This window comes from Trachypithecus francoisi, unplaced genomic scaffold, assembly GCF_009764315.1.
Source record: "Trachypithecus francoisi isolate TF-2019V2 unplaced genomic scaffold, Tfra_2.0 Contig01440, whole genome shotgun sequence".
Taxonomy (NCBI): domain Eukaryota; kingdom Metazoa; phylum Chordata; class Mammalia; order Primates; family Cercopithecidae; genus Trachypithecus; species Trachypithecus francoisi.
Genome location: NW_022681431.1, coordinates 24,780,935 through 24,793,813, shown reverse-complemented (window position 1 = coordinate 24,793,813; position 12,879 = coordinate 24,780,935). Strand labels below are relative to the sequence as shown.

General features: G+C 36.9%; 1 protein-coding gene across 1 annotated transcript in view; it reads right to left on the bottom strand.

Moving 5' to 3' along the window:
* Positions 1–12,879, bottom strand: part of KCNU1 (potassium calcium-activated channel subfamily U member 1) — a 170,009-nt gene that overhangs the window by 79,235 nt on the left and 77,895 nt on the right. The gene's annotated exons all lie outside the window — the stretch shown is intronic.

Here is a 12,879-nt window from a genome sequence, read left to right as displayed (position 1 = left end):
GAATCTCGATCTTACAGTAGATGCATGTCAAAGCCTTTGTGTATTTCCAAATCTGGAAATAACACAAAAGGAAATAATTTTCTCTCCTGCACTATAGGGATACTACCATGACTTTATGAAGGGTGATTATAAGGATACATGCAAGAATGTTGAAATTAATAGATTCCATGAGCACCATGAAGCCACTTTAATATGGAAAAATGTGACAGGTGAGCCAATACTTCTTCTTGCACCTATATGTTGATACGTAATCATGCCGTTCTTATCCTGGAACTCAGATTCAACCCAAGAATCATTTTCAACCATCTAGGCTAGGTAGGCATTGTCACACAATAAAAATTTGCACTTGCTGTTGTGATTTTTAAAAAACATATTCTAAACAATGCTTTGCAAGTTAAATACTTCTCTTCAATTCTCAAAGAGCCTGTGTAATCCACTTGTCAGAACCTGATTGCTTTGTGATCAGAGATGGAGAGATTGTCTGAGCAGAAGTTCCTAAGGAGATGGATCACATCAAGGGGCAGTTATCACTGATACTCCTCTTCTCCTGCCCACCCAAGTGCAGAAAGGAGACGTGACCTTTTCCTACTGTCTCAACATAAACATTATTTCTGTACTTAGACTAAACACAGTGGGGAGTTCGTGTGGGACAAGCCCCTAATCCCAGTTATCACCTCATTTTGATCAGTGGCAGACAGAAAAAGCCATGAAGATGTCTTGGCATCCCTCTTTCTTTTGATGTAATTCTTTTCTGAACCATTCTAATCCATATAAACATCAACTGAGTCAAAACACACTTCTGAAAGAAGGACATCCTTTGGATATGTGATTTCTCAACTTAAATTGGCAGTGACTGCATCACCCAGGTGTGTTAAGAGATGGGTTTGGAATAAGTTTACCCTACCTGTAATCCTCAGAAGCCTTCACTTGACGGATGCTTCCTTATTTCAAGGTTACCTTTTGCCCTGGGGGGAATGGCTTGGGAAGGGAACACCTGAAGTAAAATCTGAGGAAGGACTAGCTGTGTTACCAACTGTCAGTCTCTAAAGGCTGGTTGGTTGTGATGGAAACTGAATTATGGAATGTCTAAGACAACATGCCAGAACTGGCCTAGGAATTACAGAACTTTTAGGAAGTGTCTCCTTTTCTCAAAGCCTAAATCTCCAGCCAATAACATTTGTCAGCCGCTAAAAAATGAGGGTTGGGGGAAGGATAAGTGGGAGGGGTGAGTGCTCTCTGTAAAACTCTCAAAATCTTTGCTAAAGCTTTGAATCTTTCCTTGAATCATTCTTAAAACCTCATCTGAAAACGCATTAATGATTTTTATAATTTTGGAAGCTTTCATAATTATGGAAGAATGTGCATGTGTGTGGGGTGGACAGAACAGCTTGTATGGAGATTGCTGATGTTTCTGATTGGTGTTGACCACCTGAAGGTCAAGGACAAACTGGCCCAAGTCATCTCTTCTGATTCCTTCCAGGTCTAAATTCTATAATTCTAACTGCGTTCAAAATGGAAGTTGAAAATTGTTTACTTACCAGGTTGCAAGATAGGGCAGATAAAGAAGTTGCAACAGTTTATCCCCAGTTTCAATATTGCTTCAAGTATTTGAGGAAAAAATTTTAAGAAAAAAATAAGAAGACAAAGTCCCTTCCTCAAGGCAGTAGATAAGCAGTGAAGTTTCTCTGATTTCATTCTGTTTGATCATTTTATTTATTTATATTTCTTCTATCTGTGTATCTATCTATCTATCTATCTATCTACCTACCTACCTACCTATAGCTAACTGTGTGCAATATATTTTAAATCGATTTTAGGCAAGGAAAGTTGAAATAGATTTTTCCTAACACTCTAGCTAAACTGTTAATGTCATGACTTACCATGACTTCCCTATGGATACTTTACAGATTTCTAGATAAAGCATTGGATACCAAAATAAATAAATAAATAAATAAATAAATAAATAAAATTTTAAAAACCAGGGGATCTGAGACCTGTAAATGACTAGAAAAAATGAAAGTTCTTCTAAATACATGGCCAACATTTTGGTTATCTTTCTCTTTCAAAAGGTAATTCCCTTGAAAACAACAAGCAAATCTTTCCTTTTCTGGAATACATGACAGGACTGCATTTTAAGAAATGCCTCATATGTGATTTTCATATGGATAGCAATAATTCCACTTATTTCTATCTCCCTCAAGAAGTTTTATCACAGTTCAAATGAGTGAAAATAATGCCTATATTATTCAGATTATCCCAAATCTTCTCCAATTTACTAAATAGCTAAATTGTTGCAATTATTTATAAAATGTAGTACTTTACCACTCATTGTGACACACCTAAAAAGTGGTACTACATATTCTAGCTAAAAACCACTACTTTTAGAAGCTGAAAAAGCAACAGGGCAACAGAGCAAGCCCATGCCTTAGTCTTGCAGAAGTGGAGTAACAGTCACCCATCTATTCCTTATTTAGTTATGTATCCCTTCATGATCAGAATGTCATAAAAATTATTACAGCTATGAAAAATGGCATGGATTGGCATGAAGGAGACCAGAGCCAGAGAGGCCAAGTAGAAAGCTATTGTAGTCACTAGGATGAGAAAGAAGGCCTCAGCTGGGGCAGAAATAATGCTAACAACTGGAAATCACGGAAAGCCATACTCAACTGTACCATCAGAAGAATCACTGCAACTGACACAAATATAGGAGTGCAATATATCTGTGTAGGGTCTTCATAGGCTTGTTATCAAGTTGCTTTTCTTTTTATTGAAATTTGGTGGACATGTAGTCCTGAACTCTTAGAGAAGAAAATATGCAGGAACCATCTCCTATTCTTTCTCCTACCTAACCTAAGACCACTGGGACCTCTGACTGTTCTTCACTGCTGCTTAAATAAGTTAAACTGGGAAGATGAGCTGGTATATTCATTACGGTAGCTAAATCTCTACCTTTTGAGTTTAGAGTTCTCCTCCCTAGGAAACGTTGGCTGGGGTTGTTCCTCCTTAAAAAGGTCAATTAATAGTCTGGAATGTTTATATACAAAAAAAGGTGACCCAGGGTCAAACCTAAAGAAAACTATAAAGTAAAATAAATCTATATTTGGACCACCTACTCAGCCCATTTCTTATCATTTTTTTTCCTGTCCCTAACTTTTTTTGCACCCTCTTTCCAATTTCCTTTTTAGAATTCTGCTTTCCATTAGATTTGACTCTATTGCAGAATATTAGCATTTTAATGCAGACTCTGAAACAGTTCTCAAGGGGTGAAGATTAGCAAAATTTGGGCACAACTTTCCTAAGGGCTACTTTCAAATTGCCCATTCCTTCTACTCTATCACATGTAAAGATTCTTATGTACTCCTCCTTGCCTTGGTTGGATACTACTATCCTAGGTGTCCCAGCTACTCAGGAGGCTGAGGCAGGAGAATGGTGGGAACCCGGGAGGCGGAGCTTGCAGTGAGCTGAGATCCGGCCACTGCACTCCAGCCTGGGCGATAGAGTGAGACTCCGTCTCAAAAAAAAAAAAAAAAAAAAAGAAACTGCAATGAAGAAATAGCAGGTAGTGAACGGTAGAGTTGAGGCTAGGAAACTTCATGCCCAATAACTTATCTAATTCCATTAAGAAGAAGGTCAGAAAGACAATTATTCTTCTTACTCTGAAGGCTTAGCCCTACTTGTATTTATGCTGTGAACGCAAAAATCATCAGGGAATGGGTCGAGTGTGGTAGCTCACACCTGTAATCCCAGCATTTTGGGAGGCTGAGGTGGGTGGATCAAGAGGTCAGGAGATCGAGACCATCCTGGCTAACATGGTGAAACCCCGTCTCTACTAAAAATACAAAAAATTAGCTGGGCATGATGGCGGGCGGGCACCTGTAGTCCCAGCTACTCAAGAGGCTGAAGCAGGAGAATCGCTTGAATCTGGGAGGTAGAGACTGCAGTGAGCTGAGATCGCATTACTACACTCCAGCCTGGGCAACAGAGAGAGATTCTATCTCAAAAAAAAAAAAAAAAAAAAAGGAACAAAAATCAGGTAATGGGTTAAAATAAGTGTAATCTACCAGGAATTCTCTTTCAATTCTTATTTTATCTGTATTTCATTGATTGAAAAAAATAAAAAGATTCCTTTTGAGTTTGTGCTCCCATGGGTGGCATAATAATTATTATATATGCAGAACTTACTGGCTTAATGCTTTTTATATTAATATAATCAATTTGTATCTTCTTTATATACTGATATTCCCACTTAACTTTCTGAGATATGCAATGTTATTGTCAACATTTCAAAAAACTCTGAAGCACCTTGAACATTTTAATAATTTGCCTGAAGTCACACAGTTAGTAAATGGCCAATCCAGAATTCATGTTCTTAACCAGCATTCTATTCTGCCTCTGTAAAAGATTTGATTTTGAATTTAATTGGAGAACCTCTAGTGTGGTTCTAGTTTAGAAAAATGGACGTAATCAAAAAAAGAGGGATTCAGAATTATAGAGCACCAGAGTTGAAAAGGGCCATAGAGACTGAGAATTCCCCTCCTTGGAGGTGATTACACTGAGACCCCAAAAGCTAACATGTTTTTCACCAACCACAGTAATCAGTGGAATAGCTGTGATCACAACTCAAGTCTTCTGAGTTCTCACTGAGTATGGTAGCGGGGAGAAACTGGTGGGACCAAGGAAGTTTAATGAACTCATTAAAGAGATAACTATTTGAAAGGAGTGGACTGAGGATACTCTTAACTGGCGCTAAACCCATAAAGTATTCAACCTGATAACTGTCCTAATTTAGTCAGTGTAAGGTTTCTATGTTGTCATTTATTGATAAGTTCCTAAGCTCTTTTTGAAAGTTAATTCTCTAAGAGAATGCCCAGATATTATCATGACATTTAAAACTATGTGGTCAAGCAACACCTTTCTAAAATAATGTTCTCTTTTGGCACATTTTAGTTAGAACCAGGATCTCCAGATTCAAATTCACACACCAAGCCATTGACCTGTGAGCATTTCATGGTACTCTGCTGCCATCATCTGGCAAACTGAAGTCAGTAACACTTGATCGTTTGCTGCTTGTTACTGCAGAATCTCAGTACCAGATTAATAGAGTTCTGGCTGGAGTGGAATGTATTTGGTAATACTGGTGATTGAGGATCCGTATAGGGTAGGAAAAAGAAATTATTCTAAGAGTAATGAAAGATTCTGAAGAGTATGATGACTGCATTGAAGCTAAGAAATTAGATTGTAAATTGAAAGTCTCATTAACTTATCCCTAGACATCATAAAATACATGTCATAGAAGTGGGCAAAATTTGCCAGGTCTACAAATATGAAGGTAGAATCTTCTTTTTTATACAGAAATATTTTAACATTTATAGTAAAGTCACAAAGGTCAGCTAAAAAGGGATGATTATTTATTTTTATAAAGCATTTTTGTTTGCAGAATGACAAGTATATGCATGTGTATGCTTGTATGTGTAATTTCTTTTCAGAAAGTTTGGTTTGTACACTGTGTTTAAAGGCATATGTATACTGCATGAAACTATACTAAATTTACATATAATAGGATGACATGTGTAGTGAGATTATACTTTTTAGGGTATTATCTTGTTCTTTTTTTGAGGGCCCTTCCTTTAATGGGACTTTCTTCCCATTTAGTCAGACTCATCCATTGCTTCAAAAAAGATTCACAATTTTATTGAATGTAAGGAGTCCATGTTTAAATCCAGTCCCAAAATAAAGTCTTGAAGATACTTTAAGAAACAATATTCTTCAGACTCAAGCATTCAGTTGAACTACCCTGTAGACAATAGGGATTTCAGGATGTAGATAATAGGGATTTCAGGAAATTACATAGGAACAGTTTATTTATTTATTTATTTATTTATTTATTTATTTTTGGCCATCCTAGAAATTGTCTTAAGACTTTCGAGGGGAAGTAGAAAGATTCACAGAAAATCTTACGTTAAGATAATATTAAGACAGAGCCTTTAGTTTTGGGTGTGGAATAGCGGCAGAAGAAGCTTCATAAACTTGCTCCTTAGTGAAACAGCCCTAACTAGTGAAATTATCAAAATATAAACACACACACATTGAAAATCTCTAGAAATTGTTCTGTGAACATATAGCAAATGAAGAAAACTTGTGGCTGGGTGCAGTGGCTTATGCCTGCAATCCCAGCACTTTGGGAGGCTGAGGTGGGTAGATCACCTGAGGTCAGGAGTTTGAGAGCAGCCTGGCCAACCTGATGAAACCCCATCTCTACTAAAAACACAAAAATTAGCTGGGTGTGGTTGCAGGCACCTGTAATCCCAGATACTTGGGAGGCTGAGGCAGGAGAATCACTTTAACCTGGGAGGTGGAGCTTGCAATGAGCCGAGATCACGCCATTCCACTCCAGGATTGGGGACAGAGTGAGACTCCATCTCAACAACAACAACAGCAACACAAAAACGTGTATTCAGTAAAATAGACTAAATCTTAATAAGGGCATCAAGAATCTTTGTCACTTGAACCACAAACTGCTTCATTTCCTCCAAACTCAGCTAGGTGTGATAAAAGCTTCATTCTGGACAAGTGTGCTCAAGAATGCAGGGCTTCCCCTCCCTCCAGCTCCCAATCAAAGGCTGTGCTATGTCCCTGTGAGGGACACAGCATCAGTATTTCTCATCCCCTTCCCACTCTGTGTTGCAGAAACTAAGTTTCAGGTGAGTGCAGCCTAGAGGATAGAGACTCTTTTACTCCTCACAGCTCTCATTTATAGGTGAGGCTCTGTTTAGGTATCACAGGATGAAAACAATGAAGTATTAATCTTCCTTACCCCAGCTCACCCCCAAGGCAGAGGTTTCATAGTGGGAGAAGCAAACAAAGAAGGCCAGGCTACTACTGCTAGCAGACACTACTGCTAGTGTCCTACTCATAAAACAGGTGTGTCACTTCAACAGAAGCAGACTTCTTTTCGAACACCACCCACCATTCTGCAAGCTTCGAAGCAACGGCTCAGAGATTTTGCCCAGGAGGAGAGGTAGGCCATAAGAACAAAGAGCTCTGAAGCTCTGCCCAAAGGAATTGATTTTACTTGGAACAGAGTATCAAGAATTTCAAGCCCAAGGGTGCTTTTTGACAACAGTGATTTTGGTGTTAAACAATTAATTGGAGGCTGGTATCTCCTTGAGAACAACAAGACAAACAATAAGTCAGAGTTTACCATAGTGAACCAGAAAAAATACAGCTAATAACTATTCTCTTAGGGACAGAACAAACTGCAAAGACTGGTCTTAGAAACCACTCTTGCAAAGGGGCCCAGATTTAATTACATAATACCGTGGAGTGACAGATGCCTCAGGCATAGTAAGAAACAATAGACAGCCTGCTAGTGTAGTCTAGGAACTGGGTGTGATACCAACAGAGGCAGAGAGCTTACCATAGAGATCAGGGAAAGAGATAATTAAAATGAGCCTGCTGAAACCACCATCAGCCCAATGGTTAAAATGAGCCTGCTAAAACCACCATCAGCCCAATGGTTATTAACCACTGCAGTCCAAGGCTGCACTCTCCAATGAGCAACATCAAAGGCTTCACACTTAGGGGAAACTGATTTTATAAAACAGTTCAGCCAAGTCACTAACCAATTAATTACACAACCAGTGACAACAACAAGCCTTGGTTTCAGAGCTGCTATAATTATCTATATTCATTTTTCAACACAAAATATGAGACATGCAAAGTAACAGGAAAACATGAGACATGCAAATTAACAGGCAAGCATGAGCTATACACAGGGTGGGGAAAGCAAGCAAAAGAAACTTTCTGTGCAAGAGTCCATGTTAGAGTTAGCAAAAAAATATTAAAAGTCAATATTCTAAATATGTTGAAAGAAATGAAGGAAATCCTGATTAAATAAAGGCATGATGACAATGTCTCCCTAAAGAAACATTATCAATAAACAAATAAAAATTTTAAGAAGAACCAAATAGAAGTTTTATAGTTGAAAAGTACATTAACTGATGTTAATTATTCACTAGAGGGGTTAATAAATTGGAGACTGTCTCCCCAAATATTAATATGTGTCTACCTAGAACCTCAAAATGTGACTGTTGTGGACTAAATTGTGCGCTACATCACGAAAAATCTTGAAACCAGCATGAGAAAAATGTGGTTTTCATGTGAAACAGCTGACTTCTTATCAGAAAAAAATGGAGGTTAGAAGGCAATGAGATGTCATAAAAAAGTGCTGAAATAAACTGCCAACCAGGAATTTTATACCCAGGAAAACTACCTTTAAAAAATGAAGACAAGGCCAGGCGCGGTCGCTCACGCCTGTAATCCCAGCTCTTTGGGAGGCCGAGGCGGGTGGATCATGAGGTCAGGATATCAAGACCATCCTGGCTAACATGGTGAAACCCCGTCTCTACTAAAAATACAAAAAATTAGCCGGGGGTGGTGGTGGACGCCTGTAGTCCCAGCTACTCGAGAGGCTGAGGCAGGAGAATGGCGTGAACCTGGGAGGCGGAGCTTGCAGTGAGCAGAGATCGCGCCACTGCACTCCGGCCCGGGCAACACAGCGAGACTCTGCCTCAAAAAAAAAAAAAAAAAAAATCAAGACAAGATACCAGAATAAAAAGGTAGAGGAGGGACCTGAGATAGGCTGCCCCTCCATAAAAATAGAAAAAACTGGTGAAACTTGTGAGAATTATTTTATTTTTCAGAACTCTGGAAACTAACCAACAGGAGCCATGGAAACATTTAGTCAAGATAAATAAATAGATAGCAGTAAGAGATACAATATTCGTGTTGTTTTAATTTACACTAGTTTCATCTCTAGCTCCACAGCTCATCAATAGCTTTCAAAATGTAATACTCCATATTCTTGACACTAGAGGGAGTACAGCAGAAATACAGTTCTTCAAAAGCCTTATTTCCAAAGAAGAGTCATTATTGGACTTGTCTGGTGGTTCCCTGGATAACCCTACTTGAATGGCTTGTCTTTTGCAACCTCATTTGCATTTGTCTAGTGCTATAAGCCTATCCCCAGGGAGTGTTATCAAATATATTAACGTCACCTGTGCCTGAGGCAACACGTAGCAGGGCAAATTGAAGACCAAATAAAAGCATAAAAGGAAAACTGAAGAATAAAATGTCTTCTTATTTATAAGGGACTTTGAAAAACTCTGGAATGTTACTGGAAATCTAAATGACAATGAAGATGCCCAGAACTTTGCAAGGCAGTATGCAAAAGCAGAAAGGACTGAGACGTTCCAAAGCTCTCATCTCTGACTGACCTTGAGGTTTCATAAAAGCAGAAAAGGAAGGTTAAACAGAGTTGTCAACTTTTCAGCTGAATATTGAAGGCATGCCCCAACACAAACACAGAATCCCTTGACAAAGACTGAGAAACTTCTTGGTTCCAGGTGTTTAACAAAAATCATTGTCCAATTATAAGCTTACCACTAAACTAACAGAGTAGAAAATCCAATGGCCACAGATGACAGAGATGTAGACTTTGGGAAAGTCTACTGGAGAATCTGATTTCCATAAATAACACATTATAACCTGTGTAATGTCCAATTTTCGACAAAACGTTACAAGACTTGGAAAGAAACAAGAAAGATAAAAATACACAGGGAAAGGCTCTCAATAGACACTGTACTTGAGAGAAACTCAGCTATTGTACTTACCAAATACTTTTAAAATCAGCTAATTTAAATATATTTGAAGAGCTTTAAAAGCCTATATATAAAGAACCAAAAGGAATATGAGAATGATGTCTCACAAAATAGAGAATATTATTAAATAGCTACAATTTTTTAAAAGTAGAAATCTTGGAGTTCAAAGTACAATAACTGAAATAAAAACTTGACAAGAAGAACTAAAGATCAGACATGAGCATGCAAAAAAAAAAAAAAAAAAGAATCAGCATACTCAAAGATAGGTGAATGAAGATTATCCAGTTTGAGAGACAGAAGGAAAAAGGAATTAAGAAAAATGAGGACAGCCTAAGGGACTGCTGGGACATTGGGACATTATCAAGTGTACCAAAGGATTTAATGATAGATACAGGAGGAGAGTAAAGAAAGGAGTAGAGTGAGTATTTGAAGAAATAATGGCCAATAACTTCTCAAAGGTTGAAAAACATTAATCTGCACAACTAAAAAGCTTAATAAACTCCTAGTAGGATAAATTTAAATAGATCGACATGTGGAGACACATCATAATCAAAAACGTGAAACTCAAAGACAGAGAATCTTCAAATCAGCAAGACAGAAGTGACCCATTGTGTACAAAGGATGACCAATCAAATTGAAAGCTATTTCTAATCAGAAACAATACAGGCCAGAAAGAAGTAGGATGAAATATTTAAAGTGCTGAATGAGAAACAACTACCAACAAAGAATTTAATAGCTAGCAAAACTATCCTCCAAAAATAAAGGATAAATTAAGACATTTTTAAGATTAACAAGAACTTAGGTCTTGTTGATATATGACAAACCCTACAATAAATACTAACAGGATTCCTTGAGGCTGAAATAAAAGGACATTAGGCAGTAATTCAAATCCACAAGCAGAAATAAAAATCACACACACACACACACACACACCCCAACCTATACTTAACCGACCCTATAAACCAACTATACTTAACAGACATCCATATAACATTCCATCCAACAACAGAATAATACATGATCTTTCCAAGTATACATTGAATAGTCTCCAAGATAGACCATGTATTAGACGACAGAGCAAGTCTTAAAATATGATAAAAATTTGTCATATAAAGTATGCTTTCCAACTACAATGGAATTAAATAAGAATACAATAAAAGAGAAAATTAGGAAAATTCACAAATATGTGAAAGTAAAAACAACACATTTCTAAATAATGGGTCAAAACCATACCAAAAAAAGGAAAACAGAAAATACAGGGAAATTATAAAGTATTTTGAATCAATGAAAATAAAAATGTAACACATTAAAAATACACCATGCTCCTAAAGGTGCTGAGAGGGAAATTTTTAGATATAAATGCCTATTTATTTATTTATTTATTGAGAGAAGTCTTTCTCTGTCAACTAGCTTGGAATACAGTGGCATGATCTTGGCTCACTGCAGCCTCTGCCTCCCTGGTTCAAGTGACTCTCCTGCCTCAGCCTCCCGAGTAGCTGGGACTGCAAGCATGTGCCACCACACCTGGCTGATTTTTGTATTTTTAGTAGAGAAGGAGTTTTGCCATGTGGACCAGTCTGGTCTTGAACTCCTGATCTCAGGTGATCCGCCAGCCTTGGCCTCCCATAATGCTGGCATTACAGGTGTGAGCCACCGCAGCTGGCCGCTAGATTTTTTCCTATTTAAAAGAAAGGAAAAATCTGAAATCAATTACTTCACTTAATGTTTCACCTTAGGTGACACTGAACAAAGGAAGGCAAGTTAACTCAAATCTAGAAGAAAGGAGGAAATAATAAAAATTAGAATGAAAATAAATAAATTATAGAATAGAAAAAATTAGAAAAACATCCATTAGGAAAGTTGTTCTTTTTGAAAAGATCAACAAAATAGATAAACATCGTAGCAAGTTTGGCTGCAAAAAAAGAGAACACTCATGTTACCAAAGTAAAAAACGAAGGACAGATTATTACTACCATTCTGAAAAAATAAAAGAAATATAAAGCGATACTTATGTATATCATATGTACACATAAGTATACAACATGTATACTTATATGATCAGATGTATACTTATATGAATATATGTATACAAGTCAATAAATTTGATAATGTAGATTAAATGAACAAATTGGCAGAAAGATGAAACTACCAAAACTGTCTTAGGAAGAAGTAGAAAACCTGAAAAACTTATAACATGTAAAGAGTTTGATTAATAATAAAAGATGTTAAGTTAGGCCCTGATTGCTTCACAAGTAAAAATCTATTAGATGCTTAAAGAAGAATTAACACAAATCCTTCACAAACCCTTTCAAAAAATAAAAGAGGAGGGAATTTCCAATTCATTCTATGGGGCCAGTTTTAATATGATGGCAAAAGCAGACAAAGACATACAAGAAAAGGAACCTAAAGACCAAAATTTGTATTGAAAACAGATTAAAAATTCCACAACAAAATGCTAGCAAATCAAACCCAACAATATATAAAAAAGATTCTATACTATGACCAAGTGAGATTTCTCTCAGAAACACAAGGTGGGTTTAACATTTGGATATCAATTAACCCAATATGTCACATTAATATTATAAAATACAAAACACACATGATTATCTCAATAAAGCAAAAAAAAAAAAAAAAACTGACAAATATCAGAGCCCTTCATGAGAAAAAAATCTCAACCATTTAGGAATAGAACAGAACCTCCACAACCAAATAAAGAGCATCTGTGAAAAATTCACCGCCAACATCACAACTAACGGTGAAATATTGAATGCCTTCCCCCTACGGTCAGGAACAAAGTAAAAATACAAGCTCTCACCACTTCTATTTAACAATGTACTGATGGTTCTGTCAGGGCAATTAGGCAAGAAATGAAATAAGAGACAATCAAAAAACTATTACAACTAATAAACACATTTATTAAGGTTGCAGGATATAAGATCAATATACAAAATTCAATTGTACCCCTATATACTACAAGTGAACCATCTGAAAATAAAGCTAAGAAAACAATTTTATTTACAATAGCAATAAAAATACTTACTAATCAAATTAACAAAAGTAGTACAAAACCTGTGATCTGAAAACTATAAAACACTGTTCAAAGAAATTAAAGAGGATCTAAACCTCACCATAATCAATCACCTCTCATCAGGTTCCTCCCTTGACTCATGGGGATTACAATTCAAGATGAGATTCAGGTGGGGACACAGATCCAAACCAT